The sequence below is a fragment of the Giraffa tippelskirchi genome, chromosome 6, assembly GCF_054371585.1.
Source record: "Giraffa tippelskirchi isolate mGirTip1 chromosome 6, T2T-mGirTip1v1.2.pri, whole genome shotgun sequence".
NCBI lineage: Eukaryota > Metazoa > Chordata > Mammalia > Artiodactyla > Giraffidae > Giraffa > Giraffa tippelskirchi.
This window is the reverse complement of record NC_137280.1, coordinates 178,275,715-178,288,732: the sequence shown is the minus strand read 5'-3', so window position 1 is coordinate 178,288,732 and position 13,018 is coordinate 178,275,715.

Below are 13,018 nucleotides of genomic sequence, written 5' to 3'. Positions count from 1 at the left end.
CATGGACAGAGGAGCCTGGGGTTGCAAAGAGTCAGACACAACTTAGCAATTAAGCAACAACAACAGGAAGAAAGAAGTACACATAAGAACTACTGGAAGTTTGCTTCTCAAGGGGTAAATGGGTGGAGAGAGATAGACTAGCAGCTGGAATCTAGGGAAGTTTTCTTTTTTATAGGTTTAAGATGGACAGCAGAGTATATTTAAAACCTGTTTGGAAGGTGCCTATAGAGAGAAACAGTGAATTTTAGGAGTGAGAAGTGATCCCTGAGTAAGTGGAGAGCATACCATTCAAAAATAAGATAAAAGAATTAGTTTCAAGAAAGATGAAAGAATTCTGTCCCATTTTAACTGTTTTAAATGACCATGAAAATATTTTTCAGGTTACATAACATAAGTTGTTTTATTTATATATATATATTTAAAATTTCTAAGTTATAATTTAAATAGAAGAGTTCACTGGCCCAGGACCTGTGGAAGTGGGAACGTCAGAGATTGAGGAAAATAGAGATTTTCAATAGTTACTGTGAAGAATGGGAGAAAAAAATGGATAGGTAAAAATCAAAGGATTATTGTTTATGGTAGGGTGCGGGAAAAGTCTGAGTGTATTGCACGAATTTACAGTTTTACCTAGCTGTATGGTCATGTGTAATAGACTAAATATCTGTTTTCCCCTCAAAATTCATGTGTTGAAGCCTTAATCCACCTTGTGACTACGTAGGAGCTAGGGCCTTAGAGGACGTGATTATGGGTAAATGATATTCTTACAAAAGCAGAAGCGATCATTCTCTCTCTACCACGTGAGAACAGAATGAGAAGGTGGCTGCTCCAAGTCAGCAAGAGAGCTTTCATCAGAAGCCAGACCTTGAACTGGGCTTTACTTCTAGCTTCCAGAGCTATGAGAAAATCGAGTTCTGTTGCTTAAGCTACCCGGCCTGTAATGCAGTTGACCCTTGAACAGTGTGAAGGTTAGGTGTGCCCACCCCGGGCTGCCGCAAACACACGGAGAGCTTCACAGTCAGCTCTTTGTATCCTTGTCGTACACTCCACCGACTGAGTCACCCAAAGGTCATGAAGAACTGTAGTATGTGTCAAAAAAAATATAGATATAAATGGACCTGTGCAGTTCAATCCATATAACCATTCTACCAAATTCACTCACTTAGATGTAGGAATGAGCAAAATAGATTCACGGCTTGATCAGAGTTGGGATATCGCCACTTTGGTACAATAGAAAGATACAGTTCAGGTATTTGAGATTGTTAGTGAAACTTTACATGCTGTGGAAATATATAGGGATTCTTCATTCTCTGAAATGGCATGAAGATTATCTTAAGTTGAAAAGTCTGAACAAATCCCCATCTAAATTTCTTTTGCTGACGTTGAAAGTTCCTCCTCAGAAATATAGGTGCCATAAATCCCCTCTCTGGGGGATATGCCAGCAAGAAAAGAAGCTAGTCATCAGTACCAGGATGAGAGGATACATAAACAAACATTATCACAAAGTGTCATACCTTCCATTTGTTTCCCTAAAAGGCCATTTGTTTACTTTCCCCTAGTAAGTTCAAAGAATGTTCAAACTAACGCACAGTTGCACTCGTTTTGAGCAGGCGAGATAATGCTCAAAATCCAAAAGCCTTTGAGCTACATTTCAGCAGTACATGAACAGAGAAATTCCAGATGTACAAGTTGGGTTAGAAAAAGCAGAGGAACCAGAAATCAAATTGCCAGCATCCGGTGAATCATAGGGAAAATTAAGGGAATTCCAGAAAAACTTCTACTTCTGCTTCATTGACTACGTGAAAGTCTGAATCTGTGGATCACAGCAAACTGGGAAATTCTTAAATAAATGGGAATACCACTCCACCTTACCTGTCTCCTGAGAAACCTGTATGTGGGTCAAGAAGCAATAGTTAGAAAAGAATATGGAACAATGGACTTGTTCAAAATTGGGAAAGGAGCACATCAAGTCTATATATTGCCACCCTGCTTATTTAACTTATATGCAGAGTACATCATGTGAAATTCTGGGCTGAATGAATCACAAACTGGAATCAAGATTGCTGGGAGAGATATCAACAACTTCAGATATGCAGATGATACCACTCTTAAGGGCAAAAAGTGAAGAGGAACTGAAGATCCTCTTGATATGGGTGAAAGAGGAGAGTGAAAAAGATGGCTTAAAATTGAACAGTCAAAAAAACTAAGATCATGGCATCTGCTCCCATCACTTCATGGCAAATAGATGGGGAAACAGTGGAAACAGTGACAGACTTCATTTACTTGGGCTCCAAAATCACTACAGATGGTGACTGCAGCCATGGAATTAAAGAGATGCTTGCTCCTTGGAAGGAAAACTATGACCAACCTCGATAGCATATTAAAAAGCAGAGACATCACTTTGCCGACAGAGGTCCGTATAGTCAAAGCTATGGTTTTTCCAGTAGTCATGTACAGATGTGAGCTGTATTATAAAGAAGGCTGAGTGCCAAAGAATTGATGCTTTCAAATTGTGGTGCTGGAGAAGACTCTTAAGAGTTCCATGGACAGCAAGGAGATCAAAATAGTCAAATTTTCCTAAAGGAAATCAACCCTGAATATCCATTGGAAGGGCTGATGGGTGTCTCTGAGGCAAAACCAAATGAGTAGCTTCTCCCAGGATTTTGCGTTACTAGATCTTTTTTTTTCTGCCTGCGTCAGCTCCATGCTTTGCAGAACATCCCTGAACAACACAAATCACAAATTTCTTCACTTGCTGGCTGAAAACTTAAATTCCTTAAATAGAACCGAAAATCTTCCATATCGTCATCAGAGAAAAACATTAATTAATATGTAAATTCTGTCTGAAGGAACATGTTAACGCAAATGTCTTCACATTAAATTGCAACTTGTCAAAACTCATCACATGTAAACAGCTCATTCTACTATCATTTCCTGTTTGGCCATGAAATGAAAATTTTCGGGAGGAGGGCTTTGAGCAACTGAAAAAATGTAGTAGAAGTACCGATATTATGTTGTGAGAAGCTGAAAACATTATTAAAAGCATATCCAAATTGCATTAGCACGTTTCCAAATTTCAATAGCAGGATGTGATACAGGAGGTAGAAGGGTGCTGGGCGCTTAAAGTGGGAAGAAGGATGAACGCTGCCACCATGGAGAAGCTAGTACAGAGAGGGAAGCTCTTGATGCAGAAGATACACTTGGGAGACTTTCCAGCTTTATGCGGAGCTGCACTAGCAAGGGGGTGTGTAAAAGCTGTCCTGAGGGACTTTTCTCCATAATAATTGGGCAACTCAGTTTAAGGTAAGCATTACCACTGATTAACACTGTCTGTTAAAAATGCACCAAAATTTTGTAAGCATAGCTGCACTTACTACAGGAAGTCCTTTTTCTTAAAGTGTGTATTCCTTCAGTTGTATCTTAGCCTGGGTTATCACTTTAGCGTAAAAGCATACAAAATCACTGTGTCCCCTACATAACACTCATTGTCCTTTTTCTATTAACTGTAAGCATAATGCAAAACTCCAGCTTGTGTTAATGTTTTTCATGTTTACATGTCTCTTGTCAACTTAAAAACTCTTATTTAGATGAGTGCTTTCTTGATTACTAAAAGAATTACTGACTGCAAACAGTGGAAGTCCTTTTGATTTCCAAATAATTATTTAATCATTATTTACTGAGGACTTGTGACACATTTTGGGCTTCCCTTGTGGCTCAGCTGGTAAAGAATCCACCTGCAATGCGGGAGACCTGGGTTGGATCCCTGGGTTGGGAAGATCCCCTGGAGAAGTGAAAGGCTACTCACTCCAGTGTTCTGGCCTGGAGAATTCCATGGACTGTGTAGTCCATATAGTCCACGAGGTTGCAAAGAGTCGGACGTGACAGTGACTCTCACTTTCACTGTGACACATTTAGCAATATGGTGTGTGTTAGAAGCAATTAGGAGAAGCATAATGCATCATTCCAAACTGCATGAGATATGCTACCTCAGGAGATGATATAAATTGAAAATGAATGAACAATGGTGTAACTCAGCTAATGAAACATTCACAACTGCTGTATAAATAAGAGAAAATCCCCATCCCCACATAACAGCTTATGATCTGTATACACACACAGTAATTCTTGCTCCATTAAAAACGGATATAGCTCCCAGAATGTCACACTGCACACGTGCCCGAATGCTTGTGCACAGCAGTCTTCTTGCCTCAAGTGCCTCCCTCACTGTCATCACCCTGCTTATATTTAGCCTTCAAACCCAGCCACGTCACTTCTTCCTGAAGGCCTTCTGGGGGTGATAGGATGGTTCAGGCACTTCCAGTTTTTCTCTGCAGATACTGCCTGGTCCATGTTATGTGTCCTTTATTTTGCATAGGCAGTAGTGTTCATTTTCCTCTGAAATAAGAAAGAAGGAAAAAGAAATGTATATGTCAGTATGAACACTTGTGAAGTTTGTGATAAGGTAATGAAGTTAAAAATAAGTAGCCTTGGTTTCCTCTGAGTAGGAGCTAGTCCATTTATTTAAGGAAAAAGGGCATAGTACTTTTTATGTACAAGGAACTCTCCTGGAAGCTTTATGTCTATTATCACATTTAATCATTATAATAATCCTATGATTAATACTATTATGCCTGTAACTATATTATTAAGAACTGTTATCATCATCTTGATTTTAGAGATGAGGGATTTTAAACACAGTAGGCTTATACACCATGTTCAAGATTAATCTGGGTTGCAGATTGTAAACCTGGGCAACAGACCTCCTCAGAACTGTGCCTGAAAAGCATGCTAAAGGCTTAGAATTTCTGTTGTGGAATTCTAAGAGGAAAGTGATGAAAGCCTCAGAAAATTGAAGAGCCAACTCATTGGAAAAGACCTTGATGCTGGGAAAGATTAAAGGCAAAAGGAGACGGGGTTGGCAGAGAATGAGATAGTTAGATAGCATCACCGACTCAATGGGCATGAATCTGAGCAAACTCCAGGAGACAGAGGACAGAGGACCCTAGCGTGGTGCAGTCCGGGAGGTCGCCAAGAGTCGGACTTGTTCAGACTTAGCAACTGAACAGCAACAACAAATGACGTGGCTGAGACCAGAAGCAAGCAGTAACAGATTTCCTCTGACTTTTTGAAGTTTTTGATTCCCTATGTATAGTATCAAAGGATGCACATGTCTGGAGATGAATAAACAGTTAGGGATTAGTATGTGGGGTGAGAAAAATTAGAGTGAAGGAGATGGCATGAGGTGGTTAGGTAAGGGAGTGAGCAAGGCTGAGTGAGCGTGCAAAGGGACTGACTGTAGCTAGGAGGTTTAACACGGTAGACTGAACACACTTGTTTATCTCTACTCCCTCCAAGAGCCACTAAAAGAAATAAAATATGACCTTACAAAGATCAAAAGGAGGAGATACAGCAGAAAAAGAGATGTCAAGAATTTGAGAAGATGAAAAATGAGTGTAGAATTCAATTAGTAGAACCAGACAATGCCAACTTTAAATCCCAAGAAGGAGGTAAGAGTCCACAAGAGGTAAACCCAGTCTCACTACCAAATTCCCTCATTAAGAAGATGGAGGGGTTGCTAAGGAATTCTGACACAGTTTTGGATGGTAGGATTATGAGCATTTTCAAAGTTCCTATGATGATCAATCATTACTTTCCTTAAAGGAGAAAGAAAATTTCCAGAACAAGATTTCAAATGTGGGATGGTTCTAGACAATGGCAAAATTCAGGCAGTAATAATGAGAGCAGGCTGTGGAACAGGGGCAGAGTGCCTTCAGTTCAGTTCAGTTCAGTTGCTCAGTCGTGTCCGACTCTTTGCGACCCCATGGACCGCAGTATGCCAGACCTCCCTGTCCATCACCAACTCCCAGAGTTTACTCAAACTCATGTCCATTGACTCTGTGATGCCATCCAACCATCTCATCCTCTGTCGTCCCCTTCTCCTCCTGCCTTCTGTCTTTTCCAGCATCAGGGTCTTTTCCAATGAGTCAGCTCTTCGCATCAGGTGGCCAAAGTATTGGAGTTTCAGCTTCAACATCGGTCCTTCCAATGAACACCCAGGACTGATCTCCTTTAGGATGGACTGGTTGGACTTCCTTGCAGTCCGAGGGACTCTCAAGAGTCTTCTCCAACACCACAGTTCAAAAGCATCAATTCTTTGGCGCTCAGCTTTCTTTATAGTCCAAATCTCACATCCATACATGACCACTGGAAAAACCATAGCCTTGACTAGACGGACCTTTGTTGTCAAAGTAATGTCTCTGCTTTTTAATATGCTGTCTAGGTTGGTCATCACTTTCCTTCCAAGGAGTAAGCATCTTTTAATTTCATGGCTGCAGTCGAAGGAGTCGCTAAGAGTCGGACATGACTGAGCGACTTCACTTTCACTTTTCACTTTCATGCATTGGAGAAGGAAATGGCAACCCACTCCAGTGTTCTTGCCTGGAGAATCCCAGGGACGGGGGAGCCTGGTGGGCTGCCGTCTATGGGGTTGCACAGAGTCGGACACGACTGAAGCGACTTAGCAGTAGCAGCAGTAGTCACCATCTGCAGTGATTTTGGAGCCCCCCCAAAATAAAGTCTCTCACTGTTTCCACTGTTTCCCCATCTATTTGCCATGAAGTGATGGGACCAGCTGCCATGATCTTAGTTTTCTGAATGTTGAGCTTTAAGCCCACTTTTTCACTCTCCTCTTTCACTTTTATTAAGAGGCTCTTTAGTTCCTCTTCACTTTCTGCCATAAGGGTGGTGTCATCTGCATATCTGAGGTTATTGATATTTCTCTCGGCAATCCTGATTCCAGCTTGTGCTTCCTCCAGCCCAGCGTTTCTCATGATGTACTCTGCATAGAAGTTCAATAAGCGGGGTGACAATATACAGCCTTGACGTACTCCTTTTCCTATTTGGAACCAGTCTGTTGTTCCATGTCCAGTTCTAACTGTTGCTTCCTGACCTGCATACAGGTTTCTCAAGAGGCAGGTCAGGTGTGCCTTAAACTTGAATAATTCAGGGAATGTAGCACATTATCAACATGTACATTAAAACTGATCAAGATAATGGCAGAACTGCAAGCTTGTGAGAAAGTAAGTCTGGGAGATAGAGCGTGGGAAGGAGATTGATAGCTGATGAAGGGCTGTGAACTGGGGAAAGCACAGACCCACACACCATCACTTGTGTTATTTCTGAAGTTGTCCCTGTTTTGGATAAGAAACATTTACTATTTAACAAAAGGAGCAAATGCCATTCCTAAGCAATGTAAAGACCTGGGCTGCAAAGCTGTCTCCTTGGTATTTTTTGCAAGTCCTGAGGAGGTCTCCCCACACAAACTCCAAACAAGCACCTATGTATTTTTAAGCATTTACATAAGTGAAGAGACTGAAATGTGGTATCTGGCTTCCCATGTGCACCTTAGGCTTGCTCCAGCACTTCCTTTCCAAGGAAGGCATTCTACTATTACAGTTTCATCCCTGTGTTTCATCACACTGGATTATCCTCATCCAGAAACATGAAAATGGACAGGGAAGTGAAACAATGAATTCCTGAGTATACCAAGTGAACCAGGCACTTTTATATAAGAAGCAACATTAAAAAGAAACATGTTTTCACTTGACAGTGCATCTGTAAACTTGCATCATCTCTGAATAATTCAAGGATAAACACACACCTCTTAAAGCCGAGTTTCCGGGACACCATTATCCGCTTCTGTCACAACTTACTCAGTTTTTCATGTTCTCACTCTTTCCACAAATACTTTCACTTTCACCAAAGGGTACCTCCTTATCAGATCTCCTATGGCTTACTCCCCTTTTCACATACGGGCTTGTAGCACAAGCCATCTTCTCTGTGTATAACCAATGTTTTAATCTAATTTAGTCAAGAATGTATCGCAATATATTGTTTTCAGTGCCATGCTATACACTGAGAGGTTTATCAGAATTTTATTAAGGCAGACAATGGTAAACAAGGGGATGGAGAAGCAAAGAGAAATAGAAGTATTTAGAAGTAAAAGGAATATCATTCTGCTTTTATTAGGGAATAACTGACTAATTATTGATTAGTAAGTTTGCTGTTTATGAAAGCTACTAAATAAGAAGGCGTATGTGTGCTAAGCCACTTCAGTCGTGTCCAATTCTTTGGGACCCCGTGGACTGCAGCTGCCAGGCCTCTCTGTCCACACGATTCTGCAGGCAAGAATGCTGTAGCGGGTCTCCATTTTCTTCTCCAGGGGAGCTTCCAGCCCCAGGGATCCAATCCATGTCTCTTTTGTCTCTCGCATTGACACGTGAGTTCTTTACCACGAGCGCCACCTGGGAAGCTGCAAACAAATGACACTAACCCCATGCACTTGAGCAAATTCCTGCGGTTTCTTTAATCTGACCTACTTCCATTCACACACCTACATCTACTTTGAGCTCAGAACGTGCCTTTATTTAGGTTATGAAATATATGTGTGTTCAGATGCTTCTCATTGAATTAGTGGTGGACGCCAGCTTTAAAGTGGCTTTCCCCAAGTTAGTGATGATGACTTATGTAATGTTGGTATCCAGTTGATCTATTGACCACAAATATGATGAGGACTCGAATCAAACTTTTGGAGTCAGTATTGAAATTTCAATAACATTGGTAATGCTGAATGTCATTTTTCTAAAATGCATGTAATGCCTTGTTAAAAGATGCTATGAGGATGTTTGCAAACTTGACAACTATGTAAAGTTACTAGGTGGGACAGACCTATAACTTGTGTCCTATGGATCAATGAGCATCACAGTATCTATAAAACAGCAGAATATTCCACGGATTTAATCAGATTGTGTGTGCCTTCCCTCCACCATCTTCTAGCTTTTTAAAAGATATCTTTGTCTCATTTCTCTCGGTTGTAACTTCAAGACATCTCAAGAGCTGCTGCTGCTGCTGCAACGCGTCAATCGTGTCCGACTCTGTGCAGCCCCATAGACGGCAGTCCACCAGGCTCCCCCGTCCCTGGGATTCTCCAGGCAAGAACACTGGGGTGGGTTGCCATTTCCTTCTCCAGTGCACGAAAGGGAAAAGTGAAAGTGAAGTCGCTCAGTCGTGTCCGACTCTTCGCGACCCCATGGACTGCAGCCTACCAGACTCCTCCATCCATGGGATTTTCCAGGCAAGAGTATTGGAGTGGGGTGCCATCGCCTTCTCCATCTCAAGAGCTAGAATCTTATTAACAAAATACTTGATAAATAGCTCTTATTTTAGCACTGAGGATGTGTTTTTTTTTTTTAAAGAATAAAGCAAAACCTTAGAAGAGATACTAAGAAAAACTAAAGCAAATTGTATACTATGAGAAAGTAGAGAGACAATTCCATTTAAGGAGGTATTAAGGGAATGAGTTAGTGGAAGCAGGAACTGCATTGAGGAGGATCTGGAAGTGAATAGCGAAAGTTCAGTTTCTATTGTTGGCTCAAGCAATGAGATGAGGTCAGTCAAGGGGCACTTGGAAAGCAGGCTGGTCAGCTTTTCTTGGGAACTTCATTCTTCTCTTTCCTTATCCAGCTAAGTCAGGAATGCACACAAAAACCTGTGACAAATGTCCAAATTTGTATTACTCAGCTGTTTCCCAACATTAGGAAAAAGTCTGTTCAATCCAGACATTTTGGGGACTACTAATCCCTTGCAGTCTTCAAAAATTATGCCATTATTTTTTCTGCCACTGTGATTGATCCATATCAGAGGCTCAAAATAGTTGATAAGAGCTTTATACAGACAGATTAGGGAGACCTGTGGGGAACAGAGTAATCTTATCTTGGTAGAAAGCAAGAGAGCAACGTCTTCTTGATTATTCATTGAGGTTACTTATTATTCTTTAGCTAGTTCTAGTTTTAAAATCAAAAATTGAAACAATACTACTTTCTACCTTTGATTCACCTATTTATACTATTTCTTTATGCTTTAAGTACCCTGTAGGTTCATCATTTCCCCGTTTTTACCATGATCTTTCACTACAGAAAATGGGATCTGTATTCTTTTACATAGGGAGACTGCTATATTTTTGAACTTTTTATTTGGAAATAATTTAAGGCTCAATAGAAGCTGTAAAAATAGTATAGAGTCTTATGCACCTTTCACCCAGCTTTCCCACATGGTGGCCTCTTATACAACAGAATTTAGTACAATATCAAAAGAAATAAATTAATATTGGTACATTCCTGCTAAACCAGATTACAGACTTTATTCAGTTTTTACTGCTTTTTAAAATTTCAATTTTTATGTGCTTGTGGGTATAGTTCTGTGCAATTTTATTGCATGTATAACACATGTAACCACCCAAACAATCAAGAGATATAAGTGTTCTGTCCCTACAAAGAGCTCCTTCATGGTACCTCTTTGTAATCTCACCTACTTCCACCTACTCCAAGTTCCTGTCTCTGAGCAACCACTAAGGTGTTCTCCATCTCTGTGATGTGGACTCGTATGTGAGCGTTTTTTTTAATCTATTTGCCATCCGTATTATCCCTGTGACGAACTATCCATCCATGCATTTTACCCGTTTTATAACAGAACTGTTTAGGGTTGTTGTCTTCATTCTGCTCTCGAGCTTTGAGAGTTGTTATCTAGTCCAAGTATATAAACATGTGTTGCATGCAGGGCTTGCAAATATTTCCTCCCAGCTGTGCAGTTTGTCTTTTCATCCTCTTAAAAAGCTAGAGCAAAAGTCTTTTGAGTAAGTCCAACTTATGATTATTTTCTTATATGGCTCATGCATTTGATTTCATGTCTAAGAAATCTTTGCCCTCAGTCCCAGAGATGTTCTTCTGCTTTTTTTTTTAAATCTAAAAGTTTCATAGTTTTGATTTACATTCAAATCCATAACACACATGGGATTAATGTTGATACATAATATGAAGTCTAAGTCGAATTTCATATTTTTGTCTATGATATTCAGTTGTTTCAGTACTATTTACTGGAAGACTATCCTTCCTTCACTGAATTGCTTTTGAACCTTCATCAAACAGATCTATTCTTTCATTGAAAACTCTTCTTTATATTTCCAGTTTTGAACCTCTGTTTGTAGTTCTATACTGGTTTAGAATTTCTGTGTCTTTGTAAGAAATTTCTCATTTGTCATTAATTTTTTTTTTCTGTCTCTGGTAATTCTTTATGTTTTGAAGCCTTCTTTGTCTGATATTGATAACACTGTATCAACTGATTTAATCTTCTGTTTACGTGATATATCTTTTTATCCTTTTGCTTTTCATGTTTATGTCATTATATTAAAGTATATGCATTGTAGAAAGCATAAGCTTGGCTATTAATATTCTAGTCTGTCAATCTCTGTCATTTTATTGGTGTAATTAACTCATTGTAAACTTAACGTATATATTGCTGTTTTTGGATTTACCATATTGCTATTTATTTTCTGTTATTTCATCTTTTTGTTCTCTTTTTCCTACTTACAAACCATTTTATTTTTTCTAGTGATATTAGCTATATTCTTTTGTACAATTTTTTAAAATAATTGTTCTATGAGTTCCAGTATCCATCACTATCTTATCACAGTCAGCTTAGACTTGATATGATACTAAAAAAAAAACCTTATCATAGAAGAAGGTGCATTAATCTCCCCCATTCTATATTCTCTTTTCATTTATTTTACCTTTATGTATGTAAATCCCACAATATAATATTACATTTTATTTAAGTGATCACTTGTTTTTCAAAAACAGCCACCTGTTGCTCCTGAGGTTAAGTCTGTGGTGAGTGCAGTTGAGAGATCAGAGCGCCTTTCCCCAAGCCTTGATGTGTAGAATGGGACTCCATCATGGACACAGAATCCTGAGAATATTGGGATCTGATTATTCTTTCAACTCATGCAGTGGTGGTTACGTACCAGAAGAGACAAGCCAAAATGATGGGCTACTTCCCCACCAACACCAAATATTTAGCTTCTAGCATGAGAGTGTCGTTCAGAAAGAAGCTCACCATTGTCTCCACTCTCCCAGCTCCAGATCCGTGGCTCAGAAATTTTCCTGAGTGGAGAAGCACGTCATAAAACAGATAACTCCTAATATATTCCCCACAAAACTGATTTCATTTTTGCAACAGAGCATGGAGAGGTTCAAGCCGAAAGGAAGAACAGTGAAGGTTATGATGAAAGGCAATGGAAAAGAGATTCAAAATACAGGATAAACTGTAGGCTGACTAGTTTTCAGGAGACAACCAGGGAATAAGACCGTTCCTTCTACTACCCTGTTTAAATTTTATCACAATTATATCTTTATACATTGTGTGTTTTCTAATACAGGCTTGCAATTACAGTTTTATGAATTTGTCTTTTAAATCATGTAGAAAATTTTAAAAAGTGTTACAAACCAGCTGGCTTTTACATTTACCCACATACTGACCTTTACCAGTGTTCTTTGTTTCCTCATGTGACTTTGAGCTGTTGTCTAGTGTTCTTTCCTTTCAGACTTAAAACTTCCTTTAGCATTTCTTGTAAAGTCTGGTCTAAAAGCAAAGAACCCTCAACTTAAAAAATCTGGGGATGTCTTAATTTATTTGCCATTTTTGAAGGACAGTTTTGCCAAATATAGAACTCTTGCTTAACAGCTTTTTATAAAAACAATTTTAAACATGTCATTTCATTGCCTTTTAGCCTCCATGGTTTCTGATGAGAAGTTGGGTGTTAATTTCATTGAAAATGGCTTATACATGATCAGTCACTTCTCTCCGCTTTCAGCATGTTCTGTTTGCCTTTCATTTGATTTAAATGTCTTGGTGTTGATCTCTGCATTTATCCTACTTGGAGTTTGTTGAGATTTTTTTTTGTATATGTAGATTCATATGTTTCCTCAAATTTGGGAAGTTTTCAGCCAGTGTTTCTCCAATGCTAGGTCACTTCAGTCGTGTCCAACTCTTGCCCCGTGAACTGCCCACCAGGCTCCTCTGTCCTTGAATCCTGGAGTGGGATGCCATTCCCTCCTCTAGGGGATCTTCCTGATCCAGGAATTGAATCCATGTCTCTTATGTCTCCTGCATTGGCAGACAGGTTCTT